The sequence below is a fragment of the Odocoileus virginianus genome, chromosome 4 (genome assembly GCF_023699985.2).
Source record: "Odocoileus virginianus isolate 20LAN1187 ecotype Illinois chromosome 4, Ovbor_1.2, whole genome shotgun sequence".
NCBI lineage: Eukaryota > Metazoa > Chordata > Mammalia > Artiodactyla > Cervidae > Odocoileus > Odocoileus virginianus.
The window spans coordinates 35,030,733-35,051,621 of NC_069677.1; the positions used below are offsets into that span (position 1 = coordinate 35,030,733).

At 37.5% G+C, this 20,889-nt stretch overlaps 1 protein-coding gene across 11 annotated transcripts in view; it reads right to left on the reverse strand.

The window, feature by feature from the left end:
* NLGN1 (neuroligin 1) overlaps positions 1-20,889 on the reverse strand; it is a 908,992-nt gene that overhangs the window by 725,983 nt on the left and 162,120 nt on the right. Inside the window, exon 1 of one of the 11 annotated variants that reach the window (XM_070466390.1) lies at positions 18,321-18,994. The exons of the other annotated variants lie outside the window; for them this stretch is intronic. The gene's annotated coding sequence lies outside the window, so the exon portion shown is untranslated. Of the gene's footprint in view, positions 1-18,320; positions 18,995-20,889 lie in introns of those variants that run through there. 11 annotated transcript variants of the gene reach the window in all.

A 20,889-nucleotide genomic window follows, 5' to 3' on the forward strand; every position in this document is an offset into this window, starting at 1 on the left:
TTTTGAACTGTGGTGTTGGAGAAGACTCTTGAGAGTCCCTTGGACTACAAGGAGATCCAAACAGTCCATCCTAAAGGAGATCAGTCCTGGGTGTTCATTGGAAGGACTGATGTTGAAGCTGAAACTCCAATACTTTGGCCACCTGATGTGAAGAGCTGATTGGAAAAGACCATGATCCTGGGAGAGATTGGGGGCAGGAGGAGAAGGGGACGACAGAGGATGAGATGGTTGGATGGCATCACCGACTCAATAAACATGGGTTTGGGTGGACTCCAGGAGTTGGTGATGGACAGGGAGGCCTGGCATGCTGCAGTTCATGGGGTCACAAAGAGCTGGACATGACTGAGTGACTGAACTGAACTGAACTGAACCTTATGAGGTCAGTCTCCCTGCTATTTCTCAAAAGTATACACAAAGTCACCCCCTACAGTTCCATCACCTTTAATTAAGATTCAAGAATTTAAAAGACAAATTACCATTAGATACAACTTGGAAAAGAGACAGAGTTGGCATCAATATTTTGCAGATTTTTTTAACCGTCTAGGTATATATTTTAGGGCTTCCCTGGTGGCTCAATAGTAAAGAACCCACCTGCCAATGCAGGAGACATAAACTATGTATTTTAGATATCAGTAAACTTGCAATAGGAAAATGAATTTTTGAGTCGAAGTCAATATATTTTAAATTAGAAATGTTCTTACTATCTTACAGAGATCAAAGGAACAATACAAAAAAGAATGTGGTAATTTAAAAGCACAACCATACCTAATCATAACATCCTGCATATTGACACTAATCAAACATCTAACACTCTTTACCCAATCCAACTTAAGACACATCAGGATAAAATGTAACATTCAGTGCCACGCATTTCACAGTGTACCTTACATTAACTGCGAAATACCAAACAACTCGGCAAATTTGTCTCTTCTTGTTCAAGCAACTTTTTAGAGTGCTTAGTTTGAAAACAACAGTGTTGATTTGTATTATAGATGGTTCTATCCTGACATTTTATGGGAAGATTCGTGAAGAAGTGCTGGTCTGGCAGTGAGGCTGCTCTGACTTTGTGTTATTGAAAAGGAGATTGTAAAAACTATATAGGGCAGTGGGAGATTTGATTCAAGCCTGGTGTTCCTTTAGCTCTGAACAATTCATCACAGATGGCAATAAGGAGATAAACGTCTTTCTTCAAGAATATCTCAGTCTGTGTTAATTCGCATACCTTCGCTGTGAAAGCATATTAACATACAAAAGTCAGGCTTAGACCACCCCTTTTCTGTGCCAGAACTCCAGCATCTGTTGAAGATTTAGCTACACAAACTCATTTCTGTTGAGTAATGTAATGCGCATTCTTGCACAGAATTGTGGTGGGCCACAATTAGGTCTTTTCTGATCACATTTTGGTCTTAAACAACTAGGTCTTTCCTGGTCACATTCTGGTGTTAAAATGCAGCATTTTTGACAACTAAAGTAGAGAACCTGTGGTGAGGATTTAAAAGGCTTCAACACCATTTTATACAGCCTAATCTTCAATAGTGATTGCTAAATATTCTTTACACACTTACACGCTCATCAATAATAAAAAAGTACTTGTTTGGTTCCTAACAAAATAACTTTCATTTTCGTGCTCACAAATACTTAATTGTGTTAAAAGGACTGCTGTTTCCCACTAATGTCCTACTTTAACACAAATTGTCGAGGATGAGAATTCTGCATGCCATGGTAAGTTTTCAAATTCTAACGTTTAGCTTTTGAGGTTACAAAAACATCCCATTATACACGGGCTGACCTGTACAGAGAATTATAGTATGGACCCTAAATAGTTTTCAGAGGTCACTGTTATAATAACAACAGTTGCCCAAGTGCAGTGTACAAATATAGCTAGTTTAAATAACTGAAAATTTAAACGTGTGTGTGTTACTTGCTCGCTCATGTCCAACTCTTTGTGACCACATGGACTGTGTAGCCAGCCAGGCTTCTCTGTCCATGGGATTCTCCAGGCAAGAATACTGGAGTAGGTACCCATTCCTTTCTCCAGGGGATCTTCCTGCCCCAGGAATGGAACCCTGGTCTCCTGCATTGCAGGCAGATTCTTTACTGCCTGAGCCACAAGAGAAGCCGTGTGTGTGTGTGTGTGTGTGTGTGTGTGTGTGTGTGCATGTGTGCCAAAATATAGACCCTCAAATTTGTTGTTAGGAAATTTTTCCTATGTATTGGCGTTTCCTTGGTATATGCCAAACCCTTAGCTTTTAAACCTTTACACCTCACTTACAACAACCCTATAAACTGGGTTCAACAGTTATTCCCTTTTTACTCACAAGGTACTGAGACTTAAAGAGGTTAAGTGCCTTGGCCCTGGTTCTCAGCTAATCAATAGCGATCCAGGAGTCCACTGGCATCTAATTTAAAGGCCATCCTCTTGATCATTGCACTAGATACAGTCTCTAACTTCACAATTAACACTTTTTAAAAAATTGATCCTAGTGCCTTTAAAATTGAATTGTAAAAGTGTTTTATGTTCCTTCAGAAGATAGACTCTAGGTAAATTCTCTGACAATTTCATAGAAACAGAAATTTAAATGCTTACCCTGCTCTTATTGGAACTTTGGATTTTGTTACCTTTTTTTTTATGACTTTTTAAAAAGTTATTTAACCAGAGGATAATCACTTTACAGTATTGTGCTGGGTTTTGCCATTCATCAATATGAAGCGGTCACAGGCAGACACGTGTTCCTCCCATCCTGAACCCCCCTCCCGCCTTCCTCCTCACCCTACCCCTATGGGTTGTCCCAGAGCACTGGCTTTAAGTGCCCGGCTTCATGCGTTCACTTGTACTGGCCATCTATTTTTACATATGGTAATGTACATGTTTCAGTGCTAGTCTCTCAAATCATCCCACCCCTGCCTTCTCCCAGTGAGTCCAAAAATCTGTTCTTTACAGCTTGTCTCCTTGGCTGCTCCGCATGTAGTACCGTTATTACCGTCTTTCTAAATTCCATACATATGAGCTAATATACAGTATTTTTCTTTCTCTCTCTGACTTACTTCACTCTGTATAATATGCTCCAGTTTCATCCACATCATTAGAACTGATTCAAATGTGTTCCTTTTTATAACTGAGTAATATTCCATTGTGTATATGAACCACAACTTCCTTATCCATTCATCTGCCGATGGACCTCTAAGTTGCTTTCATTATAAATATTATAAATAGCTATTGTAAATAGCACTGCAATGAACATTGGGGTAGATGTGTCTCTTTCAATTCTGGTTTCCTTAGGATGTTTACCCACAGTGGGACTATTGGGTCATATGGCAGTTCTATTCCCAGTTTTTTAAGGAATCTCAGCACTGTTCTCCATAGTGGCTGGATCGGTTTGCAAGATTTTTTTACCTTTTTTTCACCTTTTTTAACTTTACATTGAATGGGTGTTCATATGCATTTATACAAGATCATTTTTAAATAATGATGAGTAACCAAAAAAAGCCCAACTTTATAATAGCACAAATGTCCATTAACAGATATTGACAGATGAACTATGATATATTCACAAATTAAAATTCTACACTTCAGTGAAAATAAAGAACATAGACCTAAATATAAAATGAATAAAATCTTAAAATTTTGAACAAATATTAGGTACAGTAAAATGTTATTTAAATAAAGCTTAAAATATGTGAAACAAAACTACACATTATTCACAGATGGATGAATATGTAATAACACATGATTTATTATCCATGGGTAAGAAGGGTATGAAATTATTTCTAGCAATTAGTTAATGCTATTAATTGATTAATTGGAACTATGAATGATAACCTGTGATGGGGTCTTAAGAGACCACAATTAACTACAGCAAGTTCTAAAAATCTAAGATTTGATCGTGCTGGGTGACGTGTATACACACATGTGTGTGCACACACACCTTTGTTGAGGAATTCTCTGCAATTTTCTGCATGTTTGAAGTATTTCATAATAAATGCTGATTATACATTAAAATAATGAGGTCAGAAAAATCCTTATTCAGCAGTCCAGGCAAGTAGATGAACGTATCAATCCACACTGGACTACCTTTCCTCTGACTTTTTAGTAGGTGAAGATACTAGCTCACAAATTCCTCTGTTAATCCTCTTTGGGTTAAGGCATGTGCAATTCCAAAGGGACTGCAAAAATAAAGCAAAATAACAAAAATAACAAAACAAAATAAATAACATTTAAACAAAACATCAAAAATGGGAATATATTATCTCCTGTATTAATTTATCATAACACCTGGTCCATTAACTAGTTTGTTCCTGAGTGGCCCATATCAGAGATGACGCTAGAAAGAATAAAGAGGAATCTCTAGGACATTAAATATTCACAGTGGGTGGACACATTCATCCAATTCTTTCTTTACTCAACAAACTTTTATTGGGTATCTATGATACGTATGCTGTTGTGCTAAATCTGACAAGAATTTAAAGATAAGTACAGCCTACTATTTGTTTCCAAGTAGCTACATATTGAAAAGAAATGTCACATTAAAAATGGCTCTACTGCAGGTTGGAATGTTACATGTGTTCAGTAAATATATGATTACAGGGAGTTGGAACCCAGGAAGGTGTCTCCAACTTCTAACTTTACTTAGCCTATTATGTCTTATTTTTAATATTACTTACATATTTTCTATCTTACTTTGTTTTTATTGATTGTTTTCATTTACTCAATCCAACCCCTCACTGAATTTTTTATTTGGAGCAAGAATTTTGTGTTATTTTTATATCCATCATAAAATCTCTGTGAAAATCCTTTACCAAGTGTAGACATAGGTTGCAGATGATCTGGACAGACCACACACTGATTACCAAAGCTGCTTAAAGTTTGACCAATGCTACACAACCGAGGTTGTTATTCACCACAGTTATATGCCATAAAGTCACTGCAAACACTGAATTGGGAAATACAGATCCATCGCTCAAAAAGAAATGAATCTCTGTGTGTGTATGTGTGTGTGTGTGTGTGTGTACGTGTATATATGGGCTTCCCTCATAGCTCAGTTGGTAAAGAATCTGCCTGCAATATAGGAGACCCCAGTTCGATTCCTGGGTAGAGAAGATCCGCTGGAGAAAGGAAAGGCTATCCACTCCAGTATTCTTGGGCTTCCCTTGTGGCTTAGATGGTAAAGGATCTGCCTGCAATGCAGGAGACCTGGGTTTGATCTCTGGGTTGGGAAGATCCCCTGGAGAAGGGAAAGGCTACCCACTTCAGTATTCTGGCCTGGAGAATTCCATGGACTATGTAGTCCATGGGGTCACAGAGAGTCAGACACGACTGAGCGACTTTCACATCACACTTCACACATATATATAACTATATACATATTTCACATTGTTATGAATGAATTCATCCTGGTAGATTCTATTTTCTTTATTTTACAAAAGAGAAAACAAAATTCAAAAGTGTTTAGTGACTTGTCTGAAGCCACTTCACTAATGGGGTTCCCAGGTGGCTCAGTGGGCAAAGAATCCCCCTGTAATGCAGGAGATGTGGGTTTCATCCCTGGGTCAGAAAGATCTCCTGGAGGAGGGCATGGCAACCCACTCCAGTATTCTTGCCTTGAGAATCCCAGGGATAGAGGAGCCTGGTAGGCTACAGTCCACAGAGTTGCACAGAGTTGGACACGACTAAAGCAACTGAGCATGCACACACCTCATCAACAGATGTCAGAGTCGGGATTCAAATCCCCTCTACCTGACCCCAGAGCTGGAAACTTCTTGCACTGTAGTGCACTTTCTACAGTCTCCATGCTCTGTTCATCTCTGTGTGGGAGTTGAAGCAAGAAGGCAGATCATCACCTTGCTCAATCTCAGCAGGAAGTGTGCTCATGTGGTGACTCACATTTTTTGGTGCTTTGCTCATGTCTGTGAATGACTGCAAAAGCACCATGAGTATTGACTTTGGGATTAAAAAAAAATGTAGTGAACAGCAAAACTGTAATACAGATCCAGGAATAATGAAGACTGACTGTATTAACTAAAGAAAAATGATGTTTTGTATCTATGAATCTATAAGTTATTGTGAGGTCAGAACATATTAGCCTTGTAACAGCACTTAGTAATAATAATGGGATTTAAGAGTTGCATTTTGTAATAACAATGTCATAAAATTTCATTTAGTAACACCTGGTTTCAGTGGAGTGTGGCAGTTTTCAAAGGCCAAGCCTGGCCATGCATCTGAAACGTGCTTGTGGGAAGAGCTCACTGTAAGACAACCTGACCATCAGCAGACCGTGGGCTTCCTGTACCAAGACGCTTCACATTCACACTGGTGGTGGGCCAAGACCTTGAAACAAGGGGTATTCCATGAGACCCAGGAGTGGAAGAACAAAGATGCCTGAGTCTGAGTCTCCAGGCCCCATTCAGTGCATACCCTTCTCTTGCTATTGCTCTATTTGCCTATAATAAAGCTGCCCAATGAGCATAAACTATTTGAGTCCTGTGAGTCCATTCATTAACTGACCACTTAATTTAAGTAATGTGCAATTAATTCACATAGTGTGTAATTAAAAATGAAATGAATAAACAAATGTATGCAATCAGAAAAAAAAATGTTAGGCTTTAAAAGAAGAGACAGGTCTACTTCAAGTTAGTGGAAGAGGACAGAGTTCATGAATTAAGAGGAATATGAGCTCGGCCTCAAAGAATCAGACCAACATTGATGGTCACAGAAGGAATTCTGGGTAGAGGGCACAGTCTAGAAACAGTGGAAAATATATGTAGTGAATAGTGTGGCATTCAACTGCCCCCCGAGGTCAGCTCATACTCCAAGGCAAGACGTCCACACCAGTGCAGAAAGGTCTGCTCTTCCTTTCTCAGTGCAGACCCACTCAGAGGGGCCATTCCAGCCCCCAAGCTTCCTATGGAAAGGGGCCAAGGGAGAGGTTGGTAGTCATTCCCTGATTCCCCCCACCCAGGTGTTTTTCCCAGTGGCAAGCCCAAATAAACTTTTAACAAGCAAATCTTCATCTCAGAGTCTCTTTTATTTATTTTTTCTTTCATGAGAAACCTGACCTACGACAGAAAGGAAAAAGAAGGAGCCACATTTTTGAAGGGCACAGTTTGGTTTGGCCAGAACACAGAGTAAATGAAGTTGAGCACTGGATGACTGGAAAGGCAGGCTACAGCCAAATCAAGCAAGCTCTTCATTAAAAGGCTAAAGAGTTTGGATTTTATTCACTGGATGATGAAAAGCCATTAAACAGACTTAGAAGGGGAAAAGTATTATCAAACATGTTCACAAGAAAATTAAACTGGTAGTACTGTAGAGCAGAAATCCCCGAAGTCAAGGGTTTATACCCCACCACAAGAGGACCAGATGAGAGAAGAGAAGTAAATCGCTGAACTTCTATGCATTATAATTTTTTATAAAGCAAAAAGAGAACAAAACTAAGCTTGCTAATATGTATATATGGTTTCATGCCAGTGACTTCACATGGTTGTATGTTGCATACAGCACTTGAGATGTTCTTGGGAAGGTGATGGTTCTATACTGTAGTGGATTTGCCAGGAGTGGCCTTTTATTGTTGTTACTGTACCTTTTCAATGTTTGGTGATGTATTAGAGTTAATACCATTAGATAAGCAGATTTACACATTTTCATCATGTTTTAGTTAATATAAACCTCACAAAATTGACTACTAAATTAAGTTTTCCCCACAGAATAAATACAGTTTAAAAGGAAGTACTAGTAATAGAATATGGATGAGAAATGAGCAGAAATGAAACTTCTCCTAGTTCTAGCATAAGTTCTTCCTCAGCTATACTTCAAGACTGAAAATAATGACTACCTAATCATATATAACAAGCACAAAAAATATTTGAAAACATGGAGAAGATAACTTCGAAATGGAAATACAGATACATTTTAGTAGCTCTGAACTGTGCCTTAAGAATCTCTACAAGTTTAGATATTAATAAATAATGGAAAGAAGCTATCATTTTTAAGATATTAAAAAAAACCTGACTTTTTCTCATTATTTAATGTCTATTTTTGCGTATGTTTTGCAATCTGATCATAGAAATATTTATGGAGGAGTATAAATATATGTACTATGCCTAGTCACTCAGTCGTGTTTGACTCTTTGCGACCCCATGGACTATAGACCACTAGACTCTTCTGTCCATGGGGACTCTCCAGGCAAGAATACTAGTGTGGGCTGCCATTTCCTCCTTCAGGGGATCTTCCCCACCCAGGGACTGAATCCAGGTCTTCAGCATTGCAGACGGATTCTTTACCATCTGAGCCACCAGGGAGGCCATAAATATATATTTCATACTTTTTATGATTTGGTTATCGAAAACAGAGTAGTATATGACCACAAACGTGTGGAAATCATTACCTCAGTAAATGAACTGGTGGGGAAGAAACCAGAAACAGTTTTATTTTCATGTTTTATATGTCAGTTTGAAATATAGTTGCTGCTGCTGCTGCTGCTGCTGCCACTAAGTCGCTTCAGTCGTGTCCGACTCTGTGCGACCCCATAGACGGCAGCCCACCAGGCTCCCCCATCCCTGGGATTTTCCAGGCAAGAACACTGGAGTCGGTTGCCATTTCCTTCTCCAATGCATGAAAGTGAAGTCGCTCAGTCGTGTCCAACTCTTAGTGACCCCGTGGACTGCAGCCCACCAGGCTCCTCCATCCATGGGATTTTCCAGGCAAGAGTACTGGAGTGGAGTGGCATTGCCTTCTCCGGAAGTATAGTTAAATATATCTAAGTTTATGTGAAAATGACATCAAAACCAGCTAATATTAGAGATCACAGCTACCTGCCAAGCTATCTCAAGCACTTTACATTAGTCCTCACAACAAACTTATAATCCAACTATTCTTATTTGAAAGGAGGAAAATGAGACATTATATGGCAAGATAACTTTCTCAAGACCACAGAACTTAAAAAAGAGAGAGAGACAGAGACAAGACTCCCTACCTCTTAAGTAATATGCCCTGTATATGATACATGACATTTTGCTCCTGAATGAGACTAACTCAATAAAGTCACGTGCTCAATTTGAGGGTTTTTAGAAAAGAAAAACACCCTGGACACCAACAGGAGGGAAATATGAGGTTAACAGGCATAATCTGGAGCAGGCGGCATGGTATTGAAAGTTTTTCCAGCAATGCTCCATAACATAAGGAAAAGAGTAAATGACAGACGTTAGGACTGGGGATAAGCAAGGTATGAGTGATAGAATTTCAAGGAGCAAAGGTTATAAGAATTGGTCATTTTAGTGTTTAACAGATTAACTAAATCTAGGGAAGAAAGCAAGCAGTACCAGAAAGGCACAAGGAGAAAAGTAAGACAGGATTGGAACCAAAAGTCACATAGATGGGAATATCAAAGTTCAAGATTAGTCATGTGGAAGTTCAAGTGCTATCATAGCCCATGTTCTCCATGTAGCTATGGAGAACAAACGTCCTGACAAGTATATTCTGCAATGATCATCAATTAATTAATAACTTCATTAATGCCAGCACCAACTATCATGAGTTAAAGAGAATTATCATCTCTGTGTAACAGATAATTAAACTGAAGATCAGAAACACAAAGCCTCTGAAACATTTTTCAATTAAAAAAAAAAAGAACACAGTTTTATGAATGTAGGGAATTTCAACAAATAGAAAGAGATAAAGCAGAAGAATTTAAAGGGTTTAAAGATAAACCCTGACTCCTCCTCAGTTTTGTCCAGAGCCTCCTTCCAGGAGGAAGGGCAGGCAGGTCTCTGTGGGTTCTCTTTACAGCCCACTCTACCTTCCCTTCACAGAATATGTAAGCAGGATTCTGCTTGTTTTCTCTCTCCTTGTTCATTCCACTCTGAATGAACTTCTCCCATGATGTAAGCAAACAGTAAAGAAAACAGAATGGCAGGAGAAAAGGAAAACTAAAATTTGACACTAATAAGAGAAAAAATTTACCAACAAAATATTTTAAAGAATAGCAAAGAAAAAATTATAAGTATATTCCAGATATTATACCTGGTAGCAAACTATCTTAGTGAAAATAAAATTCTAATAAAAACAAACAAAGAACATCATTGAGAGTCCTGGTCAGTGAATTCAATCCAACTTGTTTACCAAGATTCTTCCTTGCTGGGGAATACTCTTCCCATTAGATTTTGCCTGGAGGGACTCCAACTAGGATCCCTCAAGGCCATTTGAACTAACAAGATTCAAATATCTGTTCAGATCCTCCCAGCCACAGAAACACTCCCTCTCTGCAACTCTCAAAGCATTTGTTGCCTTTCTCCTTCAGGAACCTTTAGTACTTTACTGCAGTGATTTGTAAACTCAGATTCCCTACTCATTCTTATTACATCATTTAGTGCCAGGCACTGGGAAGGCCAGCAAGAAGGAGATAGTCATGGTGATGACACTCACAGAGACTAAAGTTCAATGGGGAAGACAAACTTTATGTAAATCAATCACACAGGTAATGGTTTAGTTATAAATGCTTTGCGAAGAAGGATAATTCTCTGAGAGGAGAGTTAATGTGTCTTTAGTAAAAAGGATGACTGTCCTGAAGCAGTAATCTATAAACTGGGTTCTGAAAGTTGAGTGGAAGTTGACAGGGGACAAATACTGTCAGAGGCAAGAGAAGACCCAAACACTGTGAAGCCTGGGCCTCTCTGCGAACAGAGTTAAGTGAACTTCAGAGAAGGGTGAGACCTCAAGCCAAAAAAATTCAGGATGTGAGATCTTATCCCAAGTATGATGAGAATAATTATAATCACAAAAATAACAATCAGGTTAACCTTAATATTTGAGAAGAGAGGCTTCTGAACTGTTGATTTGAAAGCAACCATCCCCAGAACAATTAATTACATTGTAAGTCATTAGAAAATATCTCTTGAATGACCAACCCATTCATTCTACGTATTAGTTTTCTTTCATTAACCCTACCCTCAGATTTTATTTATTCAACTGTGATACATGACCTCTGTGAAGGCATTATCTTAATTACACTTGGCAGCAAAAGGAAATAAAACAGAGAAGAGGTGAAGATAAATAGAAGTACAATGAAAATTCCTCATCATGCAGAGGTGTGGAGGCATGTTTTTACAGACTGGTGACTAATTTTGTTACCATGTGGCAAAAAAGTGAGATCTGAAGATGCCATAACAGCCTTCTGACAGCAGAAAGAAAAAGAGATCAAAGTGATAGCATGTCCTTCTGCATTCTACAACTGAATATTTCTACTAAGACCATCATTACAACAAATGGCTAAACGTTACTGAGTTTCTCCTTTATTTTGTTTTGGGGATGCAAGCAAACCAATCCATTTAACATTTGACTATATAAAATAAGTTTTACTTTCTGTTTACTCTGAACCTACTCTCAGAATCTCTAAATAGTAATTGCTGTTTTAGAATCTACAGAAGAGGGTTAACTTTCAAATGTGCAAGGACATGAAGAGGATTTGAAGGGCAGCAACGGTAAAACAGAATGTTTAAAAATGAAAGCACAGGCAACTGTTTTAATGTATACGTCAAGTACCACAGGACGCATATTTAAAACCAATTGGTGATGCTGTGACTCTCTCAGAAGAAAATGAATTATCACTCAAGAGCTCAAGAGGTAGAGTGGATTACTTCCCTTGATATTGAACTGAAGCTTTTGTCTGTAAAGGGCTACTTTGGGGTTGCAAGTCATTGCGTCCAGAAGCAACGTAAGTATGCCTGCCAGAATCTTTATAGTGAAGACAGTACAACCCAGCAGTGCTACCTTCTCAAGTCACTGTTTAAGTCTATTCCCGTTTCTGATGAGTTGTGCCTGGGAAGAGCGGAGAACCGCCGCTCCTGGTGCCCTGCTTAACTGAAGTCCTCTTTAAAAAGCCCGTGCTGCCAGACAATAGCTATGACGTTGGCAGAGGCAGGGCTAAGTTTCTCAGCGTGGCCCTGTGCCAGGGTGAGTCAATCTTGACCCCTTGCAGGATGATTAGCAGAGAGGGGGTAGTTAAGCCTTTATACCCATTCAGTCTGAGGCTTCTGCAGGAATTGGCAAATACTATAGTTACTATTGTTTAAGGAGTAACTGTCTGCTAAGAACTGGACTGAGACCACCAACTCCTTTCATGTAAGGTACCAGACAACAATAAGGATTCTGTCACTCCTGATTTGGCTTAGAGCTCAGGCTTTGCCCCAAAGTGACAGACAATTATACTTGCAATCTTCTTCAGATATTCACATCTTTGATTTCCTTTCATATTACAGTTCTATTAATACCAACAATAACAAAATTCAAAGCAATACTCTATCCATGTGCCATTTGTATAACAAAACATCAATCAAAAGAATTTAATATACACATAAGTTTTAAGTGAATTCACCATTTAAATAGAATTGAACAATAGGAAACTTGTAACTATAAATTTTTAAAAAACTGAAAAAAGAATTAATGACCAAAATGCCAAACATGATTATATTTTAGATCTTACTGTCCATTTTTCAAGTGTTTGAATTAGTGCTTCCAAAGTTCCTTGAGATATCACATTTTCTACACAGCAGAAAATAACTCTAATATTCATTTTGGTAAATTATAACCTCAAATAATCCTATTATACTTGTGAGTCCTGATAAAATAATTTATCACAATAAATAAACTACATAAAAATTTCACTGAAAAGTTTCAATTCTTATTTATCTTTAATTAAAATTCAATCTTTTCAATATATTTCTACTTTTGGAATTTTGCACATAGTTTTAAAATATATATCCATTAAAAGTAACAACTGACTTCGGTTAAGAAAAATTAAAAGCAAAAGAGAAGAGATCAGGTATTAAGCAAGAGGTTACATATTTAGTTGTTAATATACAAGACTAGGATGAGGTTTTTTTAGTCATTCAGCAATATTTGTCAGTTGCTAGTAATATGTCAGACACTGTTCTGAGTGTTGGGGGGAAACACATAGCTTTGAAAAGCCAAACAATACTCCCTGCCATTATAGAGGTTATATAAGCTATACCGCTGTATTATTGCAGCATGTAAAATGTATTACTCATATATTAAATAATTCCTCAGATTTATTACTAAAGACCACAGCTTTAAATAACAGAAACTTTTGGCAACAATCTCATAGCATCATAGCAACATATGCATTAGAATACTTGGCACAGTTAAAGAGGTAAAGACACTAACTGACTTTTTTTTTACCCATTAAAAAAAGGATAGATAACAATGTCACATGTGTGTAAAGTTTTGGACAGCTAAGTAATATAGATTTAAATTAAAAATGACAGCTACAGTGACTTGAAACTTGAAACATAATGGTTACTGAAGTGAACCTTTACTCCTTGTAGCCTTATGGTTAACTATTAGATGGCTGAGTATGATTTTCAGGTGTTAATACTGACAACTGTTTGTCAATGTGATATGTGGTAATCACTGTTTTTCTGGTCAGTTCTGTCATAAGGGGAACGGTGGTCCTATGGGAAAAATTTATACTAACAATAATTCCAAGTTAGTTTTTATCAAGTCAGTATTCATTGATCTAATGAGTGACCATGTTAAATTTCCAAGCGTGGAGTATTCCATATGAAAGTATGCACCATAACTATCTAAAAAAAAGACAAGAAGATTTTCAATTCACTTTGAAATGTTACAGCTAACCTCTTTTTTCCTTCTCAAAGACTCAATATTCACTGGGTATTTCAAAGAGGAAAAACCTACTGTTACACATAGGTAATGCCAAAGGTGTGTACAAGAATAAGTTAGCCTATCGAACAGATGTTGCCAAAAAGACAGTTGTTGAAAAGCATATATAAGACCTTCATGCTATTGCCTGACTGCGTTCCTCTTTCCAGAAGTACCTACATTAAATACAGATGAAATGTAAGAAAACCACATTCTAAGGAAACATTTCCCAGTATTCTGTCTCCTCTCCATCTCCTGCCCAGATATAAAATGCCACCACCAAATAAATAAATGGGCAAACAGATAAATAATTTCTAAATTTTATTTCTAAATGCCCCAAATTAAACAGAACTATAGGTGCAGGTAAATATATGAGCAGTCCTCTTACTGAAACACCACCTACAGCACACCCAAAGGGATGGCATGGATTCTGACTGGTAGATTAGGCAGGCATATATGGTATTAGGAAAACTGACCACAGAAAAGTGAAAGGCTACTGTGTCTGAAGGGAACTGGTACAGAACTTGCCTGGATACAGTTAACATATTAAACCAAAATTGTTATAGAAAACTGAAAACTCTGAAATAGTGTATATTCTTTGACTTCATAAGGCAAAGCCAAGCGCATCAACTTAAAGGCAGGTCCTGAGATGTCAACTGTGTTTAGTAGGTCTAGTCTCAAAGTCTGGAACTTCCTTTCTTGTCATGTATCCTGTGGTTTTTTATTTTATATCTGCAGTAGTAACTTAACTTGCATTTGTTTCAAAATGAATTTCATGCTTAACTTGTTTTTCTTAATTAAACTTTCTTTAGCAGTCCCTAATATGTGTATTATTAAAACTCGTTAGTCCTATTCACGCTTGCCTGTTAGTTTTTGGCTACACATTCATATATTGAAGTGCTCGGCTGCTATATGTAGGAAGAAAATTAAATAATAAATATGGGGATTGAACGTTTTATGAGTGTCAAGATGAAAGAGTGCCTGCAAGGCCCATAAGGTTTCACACAAAAGAGGCATTACTGCTAAAGCTAACATGCTGACACATCTCTCATCTATAAAGTCTGCAGTGATGGCAGCAATAAAGCGTTTTGCCATTGACTAGAATTTCTCTTACATGCAACGGAAACAGGCACAGAAGAGATTATATTGACTGTTATAAAAAGAATTCATATAAAATCCTCCAAAAGTTTAATGTCTGAAAATTTCAAATGTCTGGAGTGATTTATTAGTTTTCCTTAACTTCAGTTAAACTTAGAGTTGGCAGTCTCTCTCTTTCACATGTTTGCTACCATATAGGTGTTTTTTGTGGGGGTGGGGGACAGAAATAATTCATATCCTTCTATAGTAAGCGAGTGATGGTTGACATTGTCAATGTGATGTCATTAATAACAAAGGAAAGGTAATCAAACCTGTTAGTATTAAGAAATTATTCTTAGGAACAGTTGAGAATGTTGCTATCCCACAAGATTAAGAGGTTAGCTACTTCAAAATGTTTTAAATTATCTTTCAAAAGGCATTTAAAAGGAAACCCTAGATTTATCATGAGTCTTATAGATGTTAATTTTTCAAAGATTTTCTGGGCTTTGCAAATATGAAATATTAAAAACTGAAGTTTTAAACTAACTATAAGTTTTAAGTTTTGTTTTTAGCATTTCTTGACAAAGCAAAAGAAATAGAAGACTTGCATTTTGAGATGCCATGTGTTAAATTTCAACAAATCATTAAAAAAGGATTGCCCTTTTCATTTTGCTTTCAATTAAGAGTGTGGAGCAATTTCCTTTAGAAAAAAAATCAATTGATGTGGAATAACATTTAACTGTATCTAAATAGCTCAAAATCGTGAAACAAATCTGCAGCAAATGTATTACCACCCCCTGAATGTTAGGCCCGCTAGAACACATGGAAGGGTTCTAGGGACAGGTGTAGCAAAGCTCCAGTGAAGCAACATGAGTTATTCCATGGTGATAAGCTTTGGGGAATCCAAAGCTATTTCTCATCACACACATTAGAAACCATGCTTGCCACTTTAGGGGCTAATTGAGAGTTTCTATTTCTTTACCCCAAACTACCACATTTCATGTACTCTGTAGCAAAACTGGGACACATGTTAAAGGCCACCATGTTCTTTTTAATAGTCATAACCAAAAAAAAAAAAAAAAAACCAAAAATATTATTTGAATAAAGTAGAGCTAATGTAACCAAGTGAACTCTTCAGGTTTTCTAATAGTTCTCAGAATAATTCACTCTATTAATAGAGAACATTTATGTAACTGGGTAAATTGCTCTTCATTGACTGGTTACAGCTTTTAAATTATTTTCGGGGTGTGTAGTTTTATTTATTTTTATTCCTATTATTATTAACTTTCCAAAGTGGATCTACCACCTACAAAGTTTACCTAAGTTTTATGTAGGAACTGCTTGTAGAAACCACAGAGTGGGTCAAAGTTTTCACCTTTTCATTTTCACTGCCAAAAGAAAATGGAACAAGGGGCCACAAAGTATTGATTATTCTTGCCAGAGGAAAATATTGTTCGGTCATGACAAAGGCACTTTAAGCTAACTCTTCTGGTTTTTGCACCATTGTGCATGCCATGACCACTGGGTCAGTTGTTATGAAAGAGGTAAATTAACTTTTACAAGGATTTCCTTTTTCCTTTTTCATATATCATATTCTCCATCTACTTTTATAGTATCAACATTATATTCTCTACTAACCTATTCTAATTCTACTAGGAATTCTAATCCATCTCCCATTTGCCTTCATGATTTATTTACTATTATATTTTGCTATTTGCTAGCTGTCTGCTTTAACTTAGATTTTTTAAAAGATGTTAATATTAGTGGACAATGTAGCTATGATCAGTGGCTAGAATGTACCAAAACATAGAATATCCATTCTTCTAGCTCATGGTGCACAAAAACCATGACTTAGAGCTGTGTTTAAAAAAAAAATAAAAGGCAAACCCAGCCTCTGAGTTATCTTCTTAAAACTAACACGCTTGCAGGAACTATTTCTTGCTATTTTTATAATCTCTAGAAAAACTTAAAGTCTGCAGAAATAAGTAGTAACTTTTCCACTGTAGAATCCTTGGATACAAGAGTTTCATTTTTTGCCATTTAATCTTAAAAAGGAAAAAGGAATGGCACTGATCTTGTTTCAGAATTTAGACTTAAGAAACACATATATACATACAAATCCAAGAAGAAAGTTTGGTGAGGCTCTTCTTTTAATACCAGAATGTCTGATGTATCTGGAATTCTTGAAGTACTAGGATGATGAGTGCTTTAGATGACATTGAAGAGTTGCCTTTCAGTGAGTTCACCATGAAGAGGTTTTAATGCTAAAACCATAAAGGTATATGGTAGCTACATATATTTCATAGCCTATAAACAGAGACCCCTGAAAAAATATCTTCTTTAAAATAATAACAAGTTAAAATATATTATTTTATGTTTTAACAATTCTCTATCTCCATTTTAGTCTAATGCAGCTGAATGACTGAGGTTTAAAATTTAACGAAATGGCCTTAAATAGGAAAAGCCAACTAAAATTCTGAAGGTGTAAGGAGCCTATGAAGGCAAGAGAGTGCCTTAACTTATTTAACATATCTACATGCGTATTTAAATCCGTTCTCTCTACGTAATTGTTCTGAACCTATGCGGACTCCAAAATTGTTTCAAAATAATATGCTTTTCTGGATTTCAAAGCAACTTTTAGTTTCCTTAGTCAATTAATATTCACTCATTGGAGTGATTATTTTTAATTATATCTGCTGAAATTGATTTTCCTTCTATAAAGATGAGCTTTTGTTGAGAGCAATGAAATAATATTAAAAAAAAAAAAAAAAAAGCTCTGAATTCAGCAACAAGAAAACGTCTGGAAACGCGCGCGCACCGCTCAATTGGAAAGAAAAGCCAGTAAGTGGCGAGGCAGCCAGGGCAGGCATGCACTGGAAATGCAGCCGGCTGCCTGGCGCACTTGCCAGCCTGGGCCCTCGGCAGAAAGGCTGCAACGCCTTCCTGGACTGGTCCAACTAGAAGAAAAGTTACCTCGGACTGTATTATGCAAAGTCGTACAAGTGAATTACAAGACCTGTGTGGCCGGTCACCCACTCACACAGTCTCCATCCGATGCAGTGACCCTGTAACCCTTTAGTGTTCGGCGGGGAGGAGGGAGAGGCGGGAAGGGGAAGGACGGAAGGGGAAGGGAGAAGAGACACTACGAAAACGGCCAATCCCCCCTGCAAAATTTCCCCAGAAGCCAAGACATTTGCCAAAACCACGGCAGAGACAGCAGCGGTTTCTACTTGGGCTTTCCCCCTCCACATGCAGGTTTTCCAAGGCATCGCTGCCTCCTCTCTTTAAAGTACCAGTAGGAGAAAGCACTAGATCCAAGAGGGATCTCTCGACTGAGCGATTTTCCAGGCAAAGTTCAGAGCTTGGAGGGTTGCTCGGCTTTCCCACCGACGCCACAAAACACGGTTTTTAAGCTCGATCTAGGTAGCTCCCTAGCGATCTACCGGAGATGTGCGAGGTGGTTCACATCCCCCCACTTCACTCCCCATTTCACAGGCACCGCGTCCGCAGCACCTTCCGCGCAGCGGCACACAGACCCAGACAGCCCCCTCCCAATAAAAGACCCCAAACTTACCCTCAGTAAGACAAATCCACAGAGGGAGCCCCCTCATCTTTCCCAAGTCCCCTTCCAATAATTCAAGGAGACAGTTTCTACAACACTTCGCCGTCAAATTCAAGCTAAATTGCTCAAAGTATTTACCAGTTCCTAGACGCTTATTTTGGAATCTTGAGCACCCGGTAATTCTTGTTTGACAATTCAAGATGCTTCCTTTATTTGTTTTTTTTTTTTTTTTCTTCTCTAAGCAGTCGCAACCCCAGTTTTGCGCCCCCCCCCCCTTTTTTTATTCACCCACGGACACTTCCAAAACGTGTCGATTGATCCTTTTTTCTCTCCAGCTGCAAGCACGATCCAGAATCCTTGGGACCCAAAGCCACCTCCATGTAAATCCGAGCATCAGGCAAGAAATACAAATGATCAAACAACGTTACTTCTTTCAGCTGCAATCAGATAATCCTACTAATCCAATAGATTTATCTCGATTGGAAATTGACCTCAAAAATGAATCCCTGGTGCTGATGTCCAGTAGAGCGATTTCGTAGCCTTGTTCGGATGACCAAACGAACTGTGGATTCGTTCTTTCTAAAATGTTTTTGGATTCTGGGTGCACAGCTAGCAAAAAAATGCCGAGGACCCTGGTTTTCCCCTAATATAGGTTTCCACTCCAAATCAGTGCAGGATGAAAAACGGTACAAAGATACCCCTAGTGGCTTGAGGTGATATTGCAGGGATCTAATTTTCTTTTTTCTTTTTTTTGAAATCCCTTCTCACCTTTTTTTCCTCCTCCCCTCTCCCCCATGTAGATAACTGGCTGCTATAGTGGTGAAACAAGAAGGCTGACCGTAGATTAACATGAATAGTATGTGACTACTTGAAAAAATCGTCTGATCTTTCTTCTTTGTTTTACTTTAAAGACTGAATCTGTGCTTCTGTCTCCTCAGTATTCCATCTTTTTCCTACAGAATTTTTCCCAGTGGCATAGAGTAGCTAAAAGGCCAATTTGGGGCAGCCAGTGATTTCAAAGCAAATGTATTTGCTTCCTGAATAACTACAGGTATCAAAAGAAGCCTCAGTGTGCCTGAGATATGCCGGGTTTTTTGGGGGGAACCTAACATTTTTTTTCCTTTAAAGGAGCATATACATATATATGTATATACATACATATATTTGTATATACATGCATTTATGGCAGGTTTTAGAGGGAAAAAAAAACAATGCAATGAATTTCAGGGTTCCATTTGGTAAGCAATCTCTCTTAAACTTTACTGTGTCTACCAATAACCTAGCGATCTTTTAAAAATGAGGATTCTGATCTAATAGGAACAGGCAATGGATGAAATTTGCCTTCACAGCAAGTCTTCTGACCACACTCTGATTTATCAAGGGCCCAGTAAACTCAGGAGGCTTAATTCACCTTCCCGCTGGTGGGTGTAGTAGCTGCAAGGACTCCAAGATTTTCTTTCCTAATTGACTAAATAATTAAACCTTTTTAAGTGTAAGAGCTAGTAAGGAGTCAAGAGAGCTTACTTCTACCACTGGTTTTGTTATTAATTGGCTATGTGACTTTGAGCAGTCACTTTTGACCCAGGGTTAATTTATCTATTAAAAATTAAAGAGTAAATTCAAATAAATTAACAGGTATACTTGTTCCTGGATGGAAGACTTGACTGTAATTTAATCTATAAAATTAAAGTAATTATTATTGAAAGCCCATGTAGTTTTTCAAAGAACTTGAAAAGTTAATTCTACAGTGTGTTTGCAAGAGGAAAGGGTCAAAACTTGTCAATACAATTTTGAAGAACAAGGTATGGGGAATTTCTGCATTGACTATTAACGTTTAATATACAATGACAATAACTGAAGCAATGTAACTTTGGTTCAGAGATAGAAGTTAGTCCAGGAAAATAGAATACAGGACTTAGTAATATATCCCCACATTTATGGAAACTTGATAAATACCAGGTGGCATTAGAGGGCAATATGGAAAGATGAATTATTCAGACAGTAAATTAGGCATATGAAAAAAATGTATGTACATCACAAAAGTCAAAGCATAGACTGAGAGGATATATTTGCTATGCAATGTTTGGGTACATAATCAAAGAAGGATTAATATCCAAGTATATAAAGAATTCTCATAAATCTATAAAGATAAAAATATTATTTCAAAAATGAGCCAATAAATGAATAATTGACAGAAGAGGATTCTCAATGTTCAATAAACATCTGAAAAAAGTATTGCACTTCCCTAGTTACTACAGAAATACAAGTTAAAATGATGAAGTATCATTTCACAACTAGGAAATTGGCAAAATTTTGTAAGTCCAGCAATAAGAAAAATTTATGAGGATGTGGAGACACCATGAAGAACAGGCAATAGTACAACTTCAGATAGAAGTTTAGCAATAAAAATTCTTCCATCCCCAATTCCAATCTCTCCACTCCTGCATTTTTTTTTCTGCGTCTCTATGCATGTACAGAAAATAGCCACTACAGAATTACTTGAAAGAGAAAAAAAGAAAAGAAACTTTGGATATACAAGTGAACAAGGAATTTATAGAATATTCACATATTGTAATATCAC